General features: G+C 38.7%; 1 protein-coding gene across 3 annotated transcripts in view; it reads left to right on the forward strand.

The window, feature by feature from the left end:
- Window positions 1–327: 327 nt before the first annotated feature.
- Window positions 328–16,480, forward strand: part of TBCEL (tubulin folding cofactor E-like) — an 85,083-nt gene continuing 68,930 nt past the window's right edge. Inside the window, exons 1-3 of one of the 3 annotated variants that reach the window (XM_011964980.1) lie at window positions 369–547; window positions 11,922–12,129; window positions 12,690–12,797. The gene's annotated coding sequence lies outside the window, so the exon portion shown is untranslated. Of the gene's footprint in view, window positions 548–11,921; window positions 12,130–12,689; window positions 12,798–16,480 lie in introns of all 3 variants that reach the window. The other 2 variants (XM_011964979.1, XM_011964978.1) reach the window with 2 other exon arrangements.

Here is a 16,480-nt window from a genome sequence, read left to right on the forward strand (position 1 = left end):
CAGAGATAGGAACAGACTTGGTCAAGGTCACACAGCAAATCAGTAACAGAGCCGGGTCAAGATTCCAAGTGTCTCTGGAAAGGTTCAGCCCAATGCTCCTTTCTGCAGCTCCTATTGTCCTCTGATATGACAATGTGTACTCCTATTCTGCCCCTGGGGATGTCCCCTCAATGGATGGGCACGAGAAAGAGCAGATGAGGTGTTTGTGGTGAAGCCCAGGCCAGTACAGCCATCCCCGTCGCCATGGCAACCCCAGCTCGATTAGGGAGTACTCGCTCCTCTGGCGCCCCCTCCCATTCACGCAGCGGACGTGACACGTGCGGCGGGGTCACGTGTTGTTGTTGGGCCGGGAAAGCTGCTTCCGGGTCAATGCAGGACACTGGGCTCCGGCGGCCAGATTTGGGGTCTAGGTGAAGCGGAGCCGGGCCGGGGCCGGCCGGGAACAGGCCTGAGGCTGAGCGGCGGCGACAGCGGTGGCCGGGAGGGGGGAGGAGAGGCGCAGCCGGAGGAGCCGCCGCAGCAGCTCCCCCGCCTCCCGGGCTGAGGGGTGAGTGGAGCCAGGCCCGCCAGCTCTGCCGGGCTCTCGAGGCCCGAGGCGCTCCCCTCCGGAGCCGAGGCGCGGAGGGTCGCTCCTGCAGGGTGCTGGGATAGGACACTTGGGCAGGGGCTGAGAGCCACACGGGGCCTGTCTCGAGCAGCTGTGGGGATGGGAGACCTGCTCTGGGGCTAGAGGGAGGATGGGGCCTGCCTGGCCTGGGCTAGGGCGGAGCTGGGAGGGTCTTGGGCTGGCCTGGGCTGGGGGGTGGCCCCGGGTTGGAGGAGGGCGTGTTGGGGAGCCTGCCCGGGTTCCTGGGAGAATCCAGGCGTCTCACCGTGCCCCAGCGCGGGGGGATGGGTAGATGCCTCCTAGCTGTTAGAAGAGGGAGACGTGTCTGGGACTGCTGGGGAAATAGGAAACTTGTCTCTGAACTACTGAATCCCAGAAAAGAGGACATGTCCCCAGGGAGGTTTGCTGGGGGAAGGACTGGCATGTCTAGGCCCTTGGGACATTAGGCCTGCTCTTACCAGGGCTGATAAAAGGATGTGGTAATTGAATAAGGGCTTTTGGGATAAAAGATTTGCGCCAAGGTTGGGAGACTGAGAACGAGGGTGTTGGAATAAGATGGGGACTGACAGGAGGGTGCTGGGATCTTGGGGGAAGTAAGGATCTGTGTGGAGCTTCTCTGTTGAGTTCTAGGTCTTCTAGTAGGAAGACATTTTGGGAATTGGTGAAGAGAGGAGATTTAATACTGTCTTTTCTTGGAACACGGTGATTCCAGAAGTTGTAGTTGAGGAAAGTTGGTTGGAAGTGTTGAACTGTATACAGTCAGTGGAGGAAGGAGGAGCTCTACTCTGAAGGTTGCTAGGCTACAAAGAACTTATAGGCAACGCCTAGGGCTGCTGAGAGAAGCTGGCAATGCTTTCAAGTCCAAATACAGGCTGAGCTGGGGCTTGTCCCTGGTTCACGTCATGCTGCTGTGGAGCTCTTAAGTTAGTTTCCAGTAGTCTATCTTGAGCAAGGAGTATGAATAGGCGCCGAGGACTGAGGAAAACATTCACCCTTTGGGTCCTGAGCAGCGTTAGACCCAGATCCCTAGGGTGGTAACTTTCAAACTTAAAAAAAAAAAAAAAATCATGCCCCCCACAGTATTAAGTATGGCTTACATTCAGATCTAGTACATGCCTAGGTATGAAGGGAAACTCACAAAGCAGTATTTACCTTTATTACATATGATGTGTTCTGCTAATTTCTATTATATTCCACCCTCTTGCATTAAAAAAACCTGCTGGCTGACATTTACTAAATTGATGATTTGTGGGTCACAACTTGCAGTTTGAAAAACACTGAAAAGCGCATTTATTTGGCTTCAGCGTCCTCATTCTGTAAGCTTCTGAAGAGCAGGGATGATTCTAAAAAGATGGATTTTTTTTTGGGTGGGGGAGAGGGAGGGCAGCTAGGTGCAATTGATTGCTTCGGTTTAGACGTTTATACCACATAGCATATTTGACCTGTGTTTTCTGAAGTACCATAATCTTGATCTTCAATATCTGAAAGTTGTCAGATCATTTGATTGATGAAATTTTGTGTATGCTTGTGTGTTTTAGTTTTCTCTATCCTTTGCTGTGTCTGAGAAATGTGAGAGGCCTAGTTCCACTTAGTTGCTTTATCGCCACAACATAGTTAAAGAAATGTTATTTTACTGTTCCAATGTTGTGAAGATACACTGATTTTCTTTTCTGCCATTTAGAAACATCCCAAATTCTTCTTACTCCAGTAATATGATATACTTTTTGTTACATGATGAAAATTATGTGAAAAATACACGATAAAATATATACCAAAGCCATAGACATATATAAAAGCCTTACAGTCTGTGACTTTGGTATATATTTTAAACTTAATCATCAACCTAAGTATATCTTTGAATCAGTTAACATCTTAATTCCCCTTACAAAAATTTTAGGTGGGGTCCTTAGAAAAATGGTATTAATTCATAATAAACATTAATGACTGTTAGTGAACAAAGTGAGAGTCCTTCATGTAATGTTAAATGTTGTAATGTTAAAGTCTTTTGAAAAGTTTTTACACAGCCTATTGCTGCAGGACATTGAGTGTCAAAGGATGTTGTCTAATTTCAGTAGGTACACAGGGTATGTATTTAAGACCAGTTTAATAGCGTTTCTTTTTGTTGAGGATGAGTTCATATTATTTGTAACATAGAATTCAAAGACACAGTCATCAGGACAGAAGTACCCAAATTACACTCAGTGGGGTCACACTCTTGATCAAATGCTTTATGAAAACATTCTGTCACCTTCAAACTTTGTGTGTTATAAATCTTCCTTGCCTTTAATTGTTTCTTAGGTACTGGTAGAGGGGTTATGCTGGCATATATCAGCTGTCCTTTAAAAATGACCTCTTAATCAGGGAAATATTGTTTGTTTTAAAATACTTAACTTTAATGAATGTTTAAAGAAGACTTTCTTTTGTGGTAGGTGCCTGGAAACATTAAGGAAGATTCTTATTTATATCATTTTTCTGGGAATCGTGTACTTGTCAATAAGCAGTTATGGAGAAGTGACCCTGAGTGATTGTGTGTGCTTTTTAATAGTTTTGTTTCTTCTTTGATCCTTAGACTCTTAAGCATGTCCACCTGTAGCAGGCTCTTTTCCCCTTCTAATTTTTGCTTCCAAACTACTATGGTTTTGAAAATCAGATGCTTATATTTGTTATATAATACTTTTTTTTTTTCTTTTCTTAGTGTGTGACATGTATGTTGGCTACTTGGAGGCCAATTTACTTAGTCCTGGGCTGTGTTTTAAATAAGTGAACTCTTTATATATTTTGGGCCTGGTTAGCTGTGTAAGAAGTAACGTGAAACTGATAGTGATACAATTTGGGCTTAAAGGGTGAAGGAATCATTTGCGATTGCTGCCTTTCTCCTACACGTGATAGTTATTAAGATTTACCATTCCTCCCTTTTTCATGCTACCTGTTCTGCCTTATTTCTTCGGGATTAGAATGGTAACAACTGGAATATTCCCTTTGTCTTTTGTTTCCATAGCTTCATGAAAGTACTCTTCCAAAGAATATCGCTATGATTATTTCATTTCCCTCCTCAAAAACCATTAGCTGCTTTCCAGTACAGGGACAGGCACTGCATAAAGCCCATAGTGGTTAGCTTGACATTTAGGGCCTTTTACAGACTTTCTCTACTTTTTTTTCTGGCATCATCATTACACTCGTAAATGCAGTTCCTCTGCCTGCCAAGGCCTCTGCTCATGTACCTTCCTTTGTGTGTAAAATTATCCCGGAAAGTCTGCATATAAAATGTTCCCTTTCTTTAAGAAATCCTACACCCTCTCATTTCATTTCAGATGACCTCTCTTCTTTGAAGTCTTTGTTGCTTATGTTGTCTGTACTATTTTTGCTATATTGCTTTGTATTATTTGTGCACCTTATTTTTATCCCTTTTAGATTATAAATGCCTAGTGAGCACGAGGCTCAAATACCCATGAATCACTAGGACATCTAGCACAGGGTCTACCAGAGCATAGTTCATAGACCAAGTAGTTCAGAATTGACTGAACATATGGTTAAAAATGCAGATCCGGCAAGGCATTGTGGCTCACACGTATAATCCCAGCACTTTGGGAGGCTGAGGTAGGAGGACCGCTTGAGTCCAGGAGTCGAAGTCACCTGGGCGACGTAGGGAGACCCATCTCTATGAAAAATTTAAAAATTAGCCAGGCATAGTGGTACATGCCTGTAGTTGCAGCTGCTTGAGAGGCTGAGGCCAGAGGATCACTTGAGCCCCAGAGATTGAGGCTTCAGTGAGCTGTGATTATACCATTGCACTCCAGCCTGGGCAAGAGGAGTGAGGCACTGTTTAAAAAAATAAATAAAATAAAGCAGATCTAACCTAGACTTACTGAATCAGAATCTCTGGTGGAATCTAGGAATCTGCATTTTATCAATCTGCCCAGATGATTCTTCCATACAGTAAAAGTTAAAAGTAACTGACTTAACATGATGCTTTAAATTGCAGTAGGCACTCATATTTTTCAGCAAGTGATGTTAATAAACTGAGCAATATCATAGTTCTGCAAACTGGTTTAATTTTAGGACCTTGAAGTCAGCCTAGATTTGAGACCTGGCTCTGTCACTAGCTCTGGGCCCGTAACCTCTCTGCTTCAGTTTTCTGATCTGCAAAATGGGTAATAGTACCCCTTATAAAAGTGTTGTGGTAACTGGGTGAGATAATACATATAAAACAACACAGTACACAACACATAGTAAACTTATGATAGATTTTATCTGCTGTCATGATGATGCCTAGCACAACAGTGGTCACCAGAGTAATTAATAAAGCATCGTGAGGAGAGGTTCCAGGTCAGTCATTGTTAATACACAAATTGCTCATATGGTTTTAAGAACTAAAGCTTAAAACATTTTCTGTTTTACATTAACAGATTGTGGCCCTATGTGGTGTTTAAAGTCATAAAGATGTTTTGCCGTCTTTAGAAGAATTGGTGTCAAATTAGCATGTCCCCTTCATCTTCCCACTGATGGAAGAATAAAGTGCAAACTTTCGAATGGTGGACCTTAGCCCCTTACCGTGTGGCCCTACCAATTCTTTATTTTCTAGCCGTCCTCCCACATATACTCTACACCAACTACACTACATTTCTCACTTTATTTTGCATCTCTCACTCATTTGTATTTGTGCACATGCTTTCCTCTTCTTTTCATCTAGTAAATTCCTGCTGCTGTCTTGTAAAACTCAGTTTTACATGTGACTGACCTCCTTAGTGAAGATAGTCACTCCCTCAGTGTTCTCAAAGTCCTTCGTCCATACTTATTTATATATTACCTTTGTGTACATTTGTCTTTTTGGAGGGAAAACGATTTAATCCTGGCATGTATTCCCACTTCTGCCAAAAGGGGAGGATGTTTGTTTATTTGACTCATATCAGCTCCTCCATTTGTCTGGACGTCTCAGCTTTCACAATAGTAACTAGTTTATTGACCACTTACTTCATGCCAGGTACTTAATTAGATGCTTCAAAAACTTTATTTCATGTAATTTTCACACTAACTGTGAAATAGTTATTAATAGCTTCATTTTACAAGTGAGGAAGCAGGCAGAGAGATAGGTAAGTAACTTGTTCAAATTACACAGTGGAGTCATAAGTGAACTCAGAACTAATTGAAGACCATGCTTTTTTAGTTACAGTGCTCTTCTAAAAATGAAATGTAAACAGGTAGCACATTTCCCAAACTTAGGATCTTAAAACTGTGTGAAACTTTGATTAATCACTAATCATTCTTAGGAATGTGAACCATAACAAGTACTATTGTGAAAAGTTATTTAAAACTGTTCTTGGAATAATGCGTTTCCAGTGATTTTCAAAATTTTTCTTTCTTCTCATTCTGCCATTGGTGAGCTTCATTTTCCTTTCACTGTCAGAAGGTGTTGCCTCATGTCTGTTGATAATAAAATTCACTTTCCATTTATCCAATGAATATTTTTTATCATATGCCAGACACTGCTCTGTACAAAACTGAACTGGACTGACAAATCCCTGCTTGTGTGGGACCTGTTTTCTGCTGGAGAACAAACACTAAACTCACGGATTATGATTATGATACGTGCTATAAAGAATGACAGCGGGTGAAGTCACCATGAGTGATGGTGGCAGTAATGCTGTTTTTGATGGGGTGGTCAGAAGCAGCCTCTTGGAGAGGGTGACATTTGTGTTCAAATTTGAGACCTAAACACTGAGATGAAGCATCTCTGCCAAGAGACAGGAAAAGCGCAGTGCTGCAAATGCAAAGGCCATGGGGGAAATCAGCTTGGCAAGTCTGAGAGATAGAAAGCCACGGAGGCTGAATAGTGGGCTAGGAAAGGAGTGGCAGAAAATGAGATTAGAGACGTAAGCAGTGATCAGATTAAATGAATCCTTGGCGACTATGATGAAGAGATTGGATTTTATTCTGCATGTGAAGAGGAGCCATTGGAGAGTGTAAAGGACATGATTTGACTTAAATTTTGAAAAGATCACTTGGCTGCTTTGTGGAGAATGAATTGTACAAGAGTCAAGAGTGACCAGGGCGGAGGCTAATGCAGAGGTTCTGGTGAGCAGTTGATGATGGCTTCAACAAGAATAAAGTGATAGAGATGGACAAAATTGGGCAAAATTGGGATATTTTGGATGTGGTATTGATAGGTCTTGCTGGTTAGTTACATGGGGTTATGAGAAGAAGAGAAAAGTCAAATATAACTTCCAAGATGGGAAAGAGTGGAGGGTGAGCAAATTTGAAAAGGGAATTCAGAGTTCCGTTTTTCCCTTCCTGATCATACTATCCACAAAGGATACCACTATTCTGAATTTTGTGTTTTTTCTCTGCCTTTTCTTTACAGTTTTTGCCACATAGGTATGTGACCTGAAATGATAAGATGGCTAATTTCCATGTTTTAAAATTTTGTATAAATGGAATTATACTGTATATATTCTTGTGATTTTTTTTTAACTATTCAGCATTGTTTTTTTTTTTCCTGCCCTGTGTGAACAAATCAGCATTGTTTTTTAAAAGCCATTTGTGTTGATGAGGAAGTAGGCATAATGAATTACCAAATGTTAATTTCCATTGCTGTGTGCCATTTTATTTTATGAATATATTGTAATTTATCCAATTGCCTTTCTTAGATGTAAGGGCTTCTCCACACTACACTCCCTCTGCCCCCCGCCCACACCGGCAGTTCCCCCAGGGTTTTTGCAGTTTTAAGGAATGCTGTTGTTATGGACATTCTTTTACTTGTTTCCTGGTACACACTACAAGTTGCTGTGCAAGTTCCTGTAGAGTTTATACAGAGAAGTGGAATCGCTAGATCATAGAGTATGCGTCTTCAACTTTACTAGACAGTAATAAATTGTTTTCCAAGGTGTTTGTACTGATTGATACTCCCACTGGCTACATTGCCAGTTTCTATTTTTCTGCATTTTCTTCAATACTTGATATTGTCGGAGTTTTTAAGTTTTGCTGATTTGCATAAAATGGTATTTCATTGAGATTTTAATTTTTGTCTCCGAAAATTATTGAACGTGAGCATCTTTTACATATGTTAACCATTTTAAATTTTATCTTCTATTATTTGTTTATGTCTTTTGTCCATTTTCCTATTAGATTGTCTTCTTCTTACTGTTTTTAAGAGTTCTCTATATTACATGTGTTGCAAATATCTTTTTTCCAGTTTTTGGCTTGTCCTTTCATGTTTTTAATGTCTTTTGACGATCAAAAGTTTTTCTTTTTTTTTTTTTTTTGAGACAGGATCTTGCTCTGTCACCAGGCTCGAGTGCAGTGGTGCGATCTCTGCTCACTGCAACCTTCACCTCCTGGGCCCAAGTGATCCTCCCACCTCAACCTCCCAAGTGTCTGGGACTGCAGGCACATGCCACCATGCCCAACTGATTTTTTTGTAGAGGTGGGTCTTGCTATATTGCCCAGGCTGGTCCTGAACTCCTGGGCTCAAGTGATCCTCCTGCCTTGGCCTCCCAAAGTCCTGGAATTACAGACGTAAGCCACCATGCCTGGTCAAGTTTTCATTTGACTGCTCAACTTTTTGTTAATGGATTTTTAAAATGTTTTCATTATGAAATATTTCCCTAAATCAAGATCATAAAGTTCTCTTCCTATTAGAAGAATTAACTTATTTTTTTCTCAAGGAGATAAAGTTTGCTTTCATATTTTGTGTGGAGGTGAATTTTTTGGTAAGGATTCAATTTCATCTTTTCTCAGATTGTTATTCACTGTCCTAGCACCAATTATTGAATAGCTTAATGTTTTTCTACTGATCTCTATGCTACTTCCCTGCCATATTTACATGGGCATGTTTCTGGGCTCTGTTTTCTGTTTCATTGGTCTATTTTTCTTACCCAGGGTAAGAATACAGTTGATTCTTGTTATTTACAGTACATTTATAAAGTTGCCATGAACAGTGAGTTAGTGAATATGGAAATTGTTACTCCTAGGGGAAATACAGGGTTAGGTTCCTGTGAGCCTCTGATCATAACATTTTGTCAAGTAATCAATAGATAATTTTGTTTTATATTAGTTTCTGTGTAAATATATTTAATATGTATCATTGATTCGTTAACATTGAATTCACTGCAAACAGCCCTACATTCATGCCTGAATAAAGTGATCTAATTGTGTATTTTCTCCATAAGGCATATTGCAGCTTCCTCGTGCTTTCGAAACACTAGATGGCATTTCAACACTACCCTTGGGGACCACTTAAATAGTGAAGTCACCAACCAAAAGCACAAAAATATGAAAAGCATGGCACTGGATAGATCGTGGAAAGGACACTTGTTTATATTATGAAAGCTGAAACAAGAAGGCATAGTGCCACCTTGTTCTACCTCAGCAGGGAGCATACACGTTGAACAACTCAAATTTTTTGTTACTTTGTGCTTGTCTGCAAATGACCATGAAAATGCTGCAAGTGTTGATTTTGTGGTAACGAGTACCTTTTGGCAAGTAGGGAAAATTGCAGATAGGGAATTTGTGAAGAATGAGACTCAACCTATGAAATACTGGGAGAGAGGCAGTTTTTTAGGAAACTTAGCATTAGCACTTTCCCCTCTTTGTCATATTTACACATATCTTTATAGCATTTTATTTTAAGAGAATAATGCTATGAATCTTTCTAATACTAAGTGTTCTGATAGATGCCATTATGTCAATAAAGAGACTTCTTTTTTGAGAATACCTTTATTTATAATCATGTTATTATTTAGTTCATAGGTAAATTGAAGCAAATAATTGTAGGAAATAATTGCAACTCTTAAAATGTTGAAAACAAGTCTAAACTATTAAACTTTTATTATATGAGAGTTGTATTACAATATTTTCTCATAGGCATTATTAATAACTTAAGGCATAAGTTTTATAAAGGGAAATACCATTTGGAGGTTGAAATTTAAATATTGGCTCTATTAGTCTCTCATTAGTGACAATTTTCCTCATGACCATTGATAAAGGATTCCAAGAAAAAGATGAATGAAGATTGTATACATCATAAATCAGATCTCCCACTAAATGTATTTATTGAGACTTGGCTGTTTTATCCCTCATGATTTAAGATCCTCAAGTGAATTATTTGCATTAATTTGATAAGTGCTGAGAGTAAGAATCAGAAATGGTAGACCTCACCTATGTTCATCTTTTTTATATAGCATACACTATATTCCTGTGTTTTTCAAAAATGTTTATTTTATAGTAAAATGTACATAACATAAAATTTATCATTTTAACCATTTTATAGTTTAGTGGCATTAAGTACATTCACATTGTTGTGCAACCATCACCGTCAATCAGCTTCAGAATTTCTTCTTTTTCCAAACTGAAGCTTTGTACCTATTAATTAATAACTCCCCATTCCTCATGCCTTCTGGCTCCTGACAGTCACCATTCTACAGTCTCAGTGAACTTACCACTCAAGTTACCCCATGTAAGTGGAATCATACACCATTTGTTCTTTTGTGTCTAGCTTATTTCATTTAGCATCATGTCTTCAAGGTTCATATATGTTGTAGCATGTGTCAATTTTTTTTTAAAGCTGAGAGTATTCCATTGTATGGATCTGCCACATTCTGTTTATCCATTTATCTACCTTTGACTATTGTAAATAATATTGCTATGAATATTGGTGTACAAATAGGTTTTGACTCTTGCTTTTGATTCTTGGGTAGATTCCCAGAAGGGGAATTGCTGGGTCATATAGTAATTCTATGCTTAAGTTTTTGAGGAACAATCGTATTTTCCACACCAGTTGTACCATTTACATTCCTACCAGCAGTGCACATATATTCATCTTGATTTACTGAGCAGCACCTATTGTTCTGAAGTATGGCATAAATTATTAACTCTTGCATATGAGTTGTAAAGTATAGTATGGGTACAAAAATCATGTATTCAGTATTAAATCTTTTGTGGTTGTGGTTTTTGCTGAATAATTTAACTTGCAGTGGCAAATATGTCTGACTGCGACATGATGGCACCTCTTTTGGAATCTCCGTGGAGTAGATAAAATTATGTATTCTAGCTGTAGCTATGAAGAAGTTTTGTTTCTAAAGTACTTTGATTTCAGAGTTTATTAATAAACCTACTTTTCATATTACATAAAATATATTTGGTATGCACAATCAAAAGTGATTAGAAAACCTACTGATTAGCACATTTATGGGGTGTCAGTTATATGCAAGGTTCCAGTATATGATAGATGCAAAGAACCATGAGGATATGGTTATTACTCTCAAGAGCTGTACAGTTTGAAGACACAAGACAAACACATGAAAGTTACATTGCTACACATGAAAAATAAGGGTATATTATTTAAAATGAAAAGATGACATGCCAGTATGTGATTAATCGCCCACTGAGTATTTGTAGGCAAGATTAACATGAGCTTAGCTCAAAGGAAATATCACTATCGGGAGAGGTATCTGAAAATGCTTCATCTCTAAAGTATATTTTGAGTAGTGTGTTGAAGGATGCATAAAATTCAGATAGGTGGAGAGGTAAGGGCAAGCTCTTCCAATTAAGGAGGAATAGCATAAATGTCAGACATTTTTACTGTGCCAACTCATTAATTGGCATTAATTTAGCATAGTCCTTGGACCTAAAAATTAGATTAAATCTATTGAACAAAAATTGCAAGTTAGTCCTCCAGCTCTACATTCTGTTCATGCTACCATGTTCACTGAATGGTGATGGTAGTAGTAATAGTGGTAGCAGGAGAAGTAACAGTTAGCTAATATTTGTTAAGTGCTTTCTATGTGCCAGGCACTTTGCTAACCACCCTTTACCAATATTATCTCCATTCATTCTTTGGTAACCCTATGAGCTAGGAGTTGCGGGCTACTATCCCTTCCTGTGAATGAAGAAGGGTAGACTTAGAGAACTTAAGTAACTTGCCCACAGTTGCACAGAGTAGTGGAATCAGTCAGGATTTACATCCCCAGGGAGTTTAGTTTTAGAACCAGCACTTATTACCACTGGTCAATATTGCCATAGCACTAAATGTAGGAGGGGCTAGTGAAAAAAAAAGTGGATTTTTTTTTTTTTTAATGACCTGCAAACTTTTGCAACCTTTATGTGTGATTGATGTTTCAACATTCTGGCAATCCCTGGTTATTAGTCAGGGTGGTTTGTAAACTGCTCTGAAAAGCTGTAGAGTGATGAACTGGTGGTCTGTTCCTAATGAGGCTTTTCCTTAACAGGATGGCTTCTGTAGCTGCTGAAGAGCACAGATAATGGGGGTAATCTGTTCTGTGAACAGCTAAGTAATGACCTTAAACTTGTGTGTTCACAGCGGAAAGAAAACATGCATATACAATTTTCTTCTGATGAAACCTAATGTATTCAAGAAAAAGAATCTTGTTTTTTGGAAGGATGGAAAAGTTGGGAATAATTTTTTCCCCTTTGATGATTAGACCAGTACTGTTGCTTAATTTTTTGGCTCAGTTACTTTGATGTGGTTACAAGAGGAATTTTGGCTGTAATGGATTTCATACATTTTTGTAAGTTATGTTTCCATGTCTTCTGTGTGATGTTGTGTACTGTTGACATGAAATACTCCTTTTTTGGTAAAGATGGCATGGCTTGACAGATTAGAGCTACAGAAAGTATGACTTAGCATGCTAGTAAGGCCACAAAAACCCAAGCAAGTTCCCCCAGTTTCGTATCCTGTAAATAGAGATAAGTTAGTTTTTCTGTTTCAGAGAGTGCTTATGGAAAATTACTAGGCTTTAAAATGATTGTTAATCTCAGTGCAGGGACATTTGGTTGGGGCACATCAGTTCAAGAATAAATGTATCTGATCCTGCTTTGAATAAATGTAACTTTAAAGCCTTGGGATTTTACCAAATCGAATCTGGGCCAAATAGAAAGGTAGGAGTAGATGTAAATTTGTTTGTAAAGGAGTTGGGGATGTGTGTGGTGGGGCAGGGTGAGGGTGGAGGGATGGGCAGGGTTGAAGTCTCCTTGGAAGCCCTTGGAGTAAAAGTCAGTGAATGTTAAACCTTTTTGGTTGTTTTTGTTGCTGAAAGTATATGCGAAGTGTTTTTGTCTTATATTTCAGAATGTCTAATTTAATAGGGATATAGACAGTTGGTTTAAACCAACATTTTTGGATGAGGAGAGGCTATGGAAATGAAGAAAGAAGTGTTTAGAAATATCACACAAACAGGTACTTCAGTCTAAATAGTAGTATTGTCTTGATTTTTTCCCCTCATATTTCTCATCAAAATTATGAGATTCTGGGGCTAGCGTATTTGGATTAGAAATTTCAAGGGCTGTGTTTATGTATTTGGGTGGACTACAAGCATGAGAGTCAGTCATAGTTGCTAATGTGCAGTCATTGATGAAAAACGTTTGTGTCTTTGTTCAACATCTGAAGTGCCTTAAACGCAGTATAGTTCTTTAGTAGAAAATATAGACAGCTCTGAGGCTGTACTTCTCACTGATAACATAGTCACAGTTTTAGATATCTTTGTCACTAATACAATGAAATAAAGGCTTTTTGATAGGTATTTTAATGTTTGTAGTGCTTTTAAGGAGAAGCATAGTACTGTGATACAAGAAGAGGGTGGTAGTGGCTGACTGATAGCATAATTAAAGGAACGATCAGGAGTCCAAATTCACATTTCATCTGGCAGTGCTGGATTTTAAAAAAACCTCCTACCAAGAAAGGTTGATGTGCCACGTTACTAGACTTGCGTATAGTGTAGCACATAGTTGAGTAAGAGACTTGGAGACACAGGGTGGTTCTTAGTAGGGTGTGAAATCGTGGTGGCATGGTGTGTTATGATAAGGGATTTATCAGCTACACTCATTTTGCTTTTAGAATGCTAAGAGTTAAGTTAGTGAATTGACTAACTATAATTCTACAAAATAGTGCTAAAAGTTTATTATAATTAGTTTATTTTCCGTTTCATCCAAAGAGAGCATCCACTTTGCTATATTACAATAACTGAGATAGAATCACAGGTATAGATACTTCGGGATAAATGAAATTGGAAGTGCCATACAGAATGAGACCATCCAACCTAATTACGCTGACTTGGTCAATGTCCCGGAAGTGTTTATACGGGAGAGATAGCTGTCATTAATGACTTCAGCTCCAAAAACTTACTAATGGAATACTTTATAAACCTTAAAAATGATTAGGTAGATATGCACTTACTGACATGGAAAATTTTTCGTGGACTATTTTGCAAAAAGGCAGGTTATAAAACTGTATATTCAATCTTTGTGTAAAAAATATATATTTACATAGCATGGAAAAAATGGTCTGGAAGGATACACACCATGAGGTGCATCCTCCGGCTTTATGTGCTTGTGAAATCTAAAGTCTCCTGGTGTGGATGTGGCTCTATGCTTCAGATATGAAAAGCTTTTGATAATACTTATTTACATTATTAGCTTAGCTAATAAAAAGGGAAACTACATGTTGGGGTTACTGGTTTTGCCATTGTTGTTATTTACTTATTTTCAATTGGAAATTGTAAAAAATTCAGAATGAACATTGTATTATTATTAGTATTATTAGTATTATTATTATTGAGATGGAGTCTGGCTCTGTCACCCACGCTGGGGTGCAGTGGCATGATCTCGACTCACTGCAACCTCTACTTCCTGGGTTCAAGCGATTCTCCTGCCTCAGCCTCCCAAGTAACTGGGACTACAGGCACGTGCCACCATGCCTGGCTAATTTTTGTATATTTAGTAGAGATGGAAACCGTTTTGCCGTGTTGGCCAGGCTGGTCTCGAACTCCTGACCTCAGGTGATCCGCCTGCCTCAGCCTCCCAAAGTTCTGGGATTACAGGCGTGAGCCACCACGCCCACCAAATGTTGTATTTTTTAAAAGCAAATATTTAGAATAAAGCTTGTTAGTAGACCTTTATTCATTGATTTATTTCATCTTTCCTGGAGGGAAAAACATATATACGTATGCTTTTCCAGAATAAATTAGTCTTTTTGGGGATACTCCTGTGCTGCAGATCAGAAAGACTGCTTTAGAAAACAAAACAAAAATTCCAGCTACCTAAATTGTCTAAGAATCTGGCAGAGTTTGGATACAGTGGATAATTGTTCAAAAAAAGAAAGCTTTTTGGAGATGAGGTTAGAAGAAGAGTTCACAAAGTGAAAATTTAATGGGTTTAAAAAACAAAAAAAACAAAAACAAAACTTGCAACAATTGAGAAAGGTAGCAATCCTGAGAGGTTCTTTGAAGACAGCTGGGAGATTTTCCTCCTGTGGCTTCGTTTTCTTAGTTTTTGCTGACCTCCCCCCACCCCCTGCAAATTCAGAGGCAATACATTTCTCTTTTGTCTTTTTTTTTTTCTTTTTTTAAAACTCTTTCTTAACGCTTGTTTTTTTCCACCAACTGTCCCACCTCTTCCACTTTCATTTAAGCCTCTCAAAGGTATGATTGCTACTCTTTTCTCGGCTTATTTACTGAACTCCCTATTCGATGGATTCTCTTCCCTTAACTGTACTGGAAATGCTTCTCCTAAGGTAAACAAACTCTTAGTTGCCGAGTCCTTTACTGATTTTTAAATTCTCATTTTTGACCTCTGTATTCTTCATAAAGATCAATAACCCACATCCTTGCACTGTAGTCATGGTAATCTCTCAGAATTTTTCTTCGTTTTATCTTTGCAGGATAAAGTCTAGCCCAAGAAAGGTCAGTCATGACCTTACTGACCACTGTCACCTCCACAGTTGAATCTCCTTTCCCCGCCTGTCAGCACACATATTTTATGTTTCAGCAGTACAGCTGATAACCCTTGTTTCTGGTCTCTTGTGGTTGTTCATGTGCTATTGTTTCCTGTGCCTAGAATGCCATTCCTCACCTTGTCAGCTAACCTTTATCTTTCAAAATGGCTCAGGATTCACCTACTTCCTTGATCACACTTCTGAAAGTTAATCACTTCTTATGTTTAATTCACTATTTCTTGTCTGGCTTATTTTAGATATGTGTTATGTATCTCCTTCTAGAGTGTGGATGCCCTGAGGGCAGAGTTTGGATTTTATTCCTTCTCACTTTCTTTAGTGCTTAGCATAGTGTGTGGTGTAGATTTAGCATCTGGTACATGCTTGTTGAACTGAACTAAATGAAACTAAGCTCTATGAAGGCACATATTTAAAAAATAAATGAATGGGGAAATAAACCTAATTGGGAGAATTTGTTAAGATATAAAAATGAAAAGAGATGGCAGAGAAAACGAAATATATTAGTTGTCTGCATTTTTACTAAACAATTGGTAAGGAAATTCTCATTCTCAGGTTGTCTTGTGAAGAAAACAACTACCCAAGTGGATAGCAAATGACTAGAATGAAATGTCATCTGACCCAAGGAACCTGAAGGTGAAATTGTGGAGCCTTTGACAAATTGTTTACCTGAAGTTTTGTTTCCAAATAGTGGTAGCAAAATATTGGCAGGTAGCTTTTAGAGTGTAGTTTCTGCACTTCTCTGATGAATAGATATGATTGATTCGTTGAATACAAATGGGTCCTTGTCAAATAACTGAAAGTAATTTTAAACTACTTGAGAGTATTTTCCTTTTCTCCATTTTTGTGAAAGCTATGAAAACTTCTTGAAAATTTAGCCCCATCCTAAATTAATGCATATTTTGAATTATTGTGATTTCTTTTTCAAAAGCACAAATCAGTTCCCAAGTATCTACTATTGTAGTAACTTGAAACCTGCAGAAATGGCTTCCTGCTGCAGGAAGCACCTCTTTCCTTTTTTAACCTCTACAATCAGCGGTGACCGGGAGGCCTGAATCTCCCAGCCATCTTAAGGCATCACATCTCCTTAGCTTATGGCTCCAGAATCAGCATAATTTGGGTCAAATTTTGGTAAT

Source organism: Mandrillus leucophaeus, unplaced genomic scaffold (assembly GCF_000951045.1).
Source record: "Mandrillus leucophaeus isolate KB7577 unplaced genomic scaffold, Mleu.le_1.0 Scaffold71, whole genome shotgun sequence".
Lineage (NCBI taxonomy): Eukaryota > Metazoa > Chordata > Mammalia > Primates > Cercopithecidae > Mandrillus > Mandrillus leucophaeus.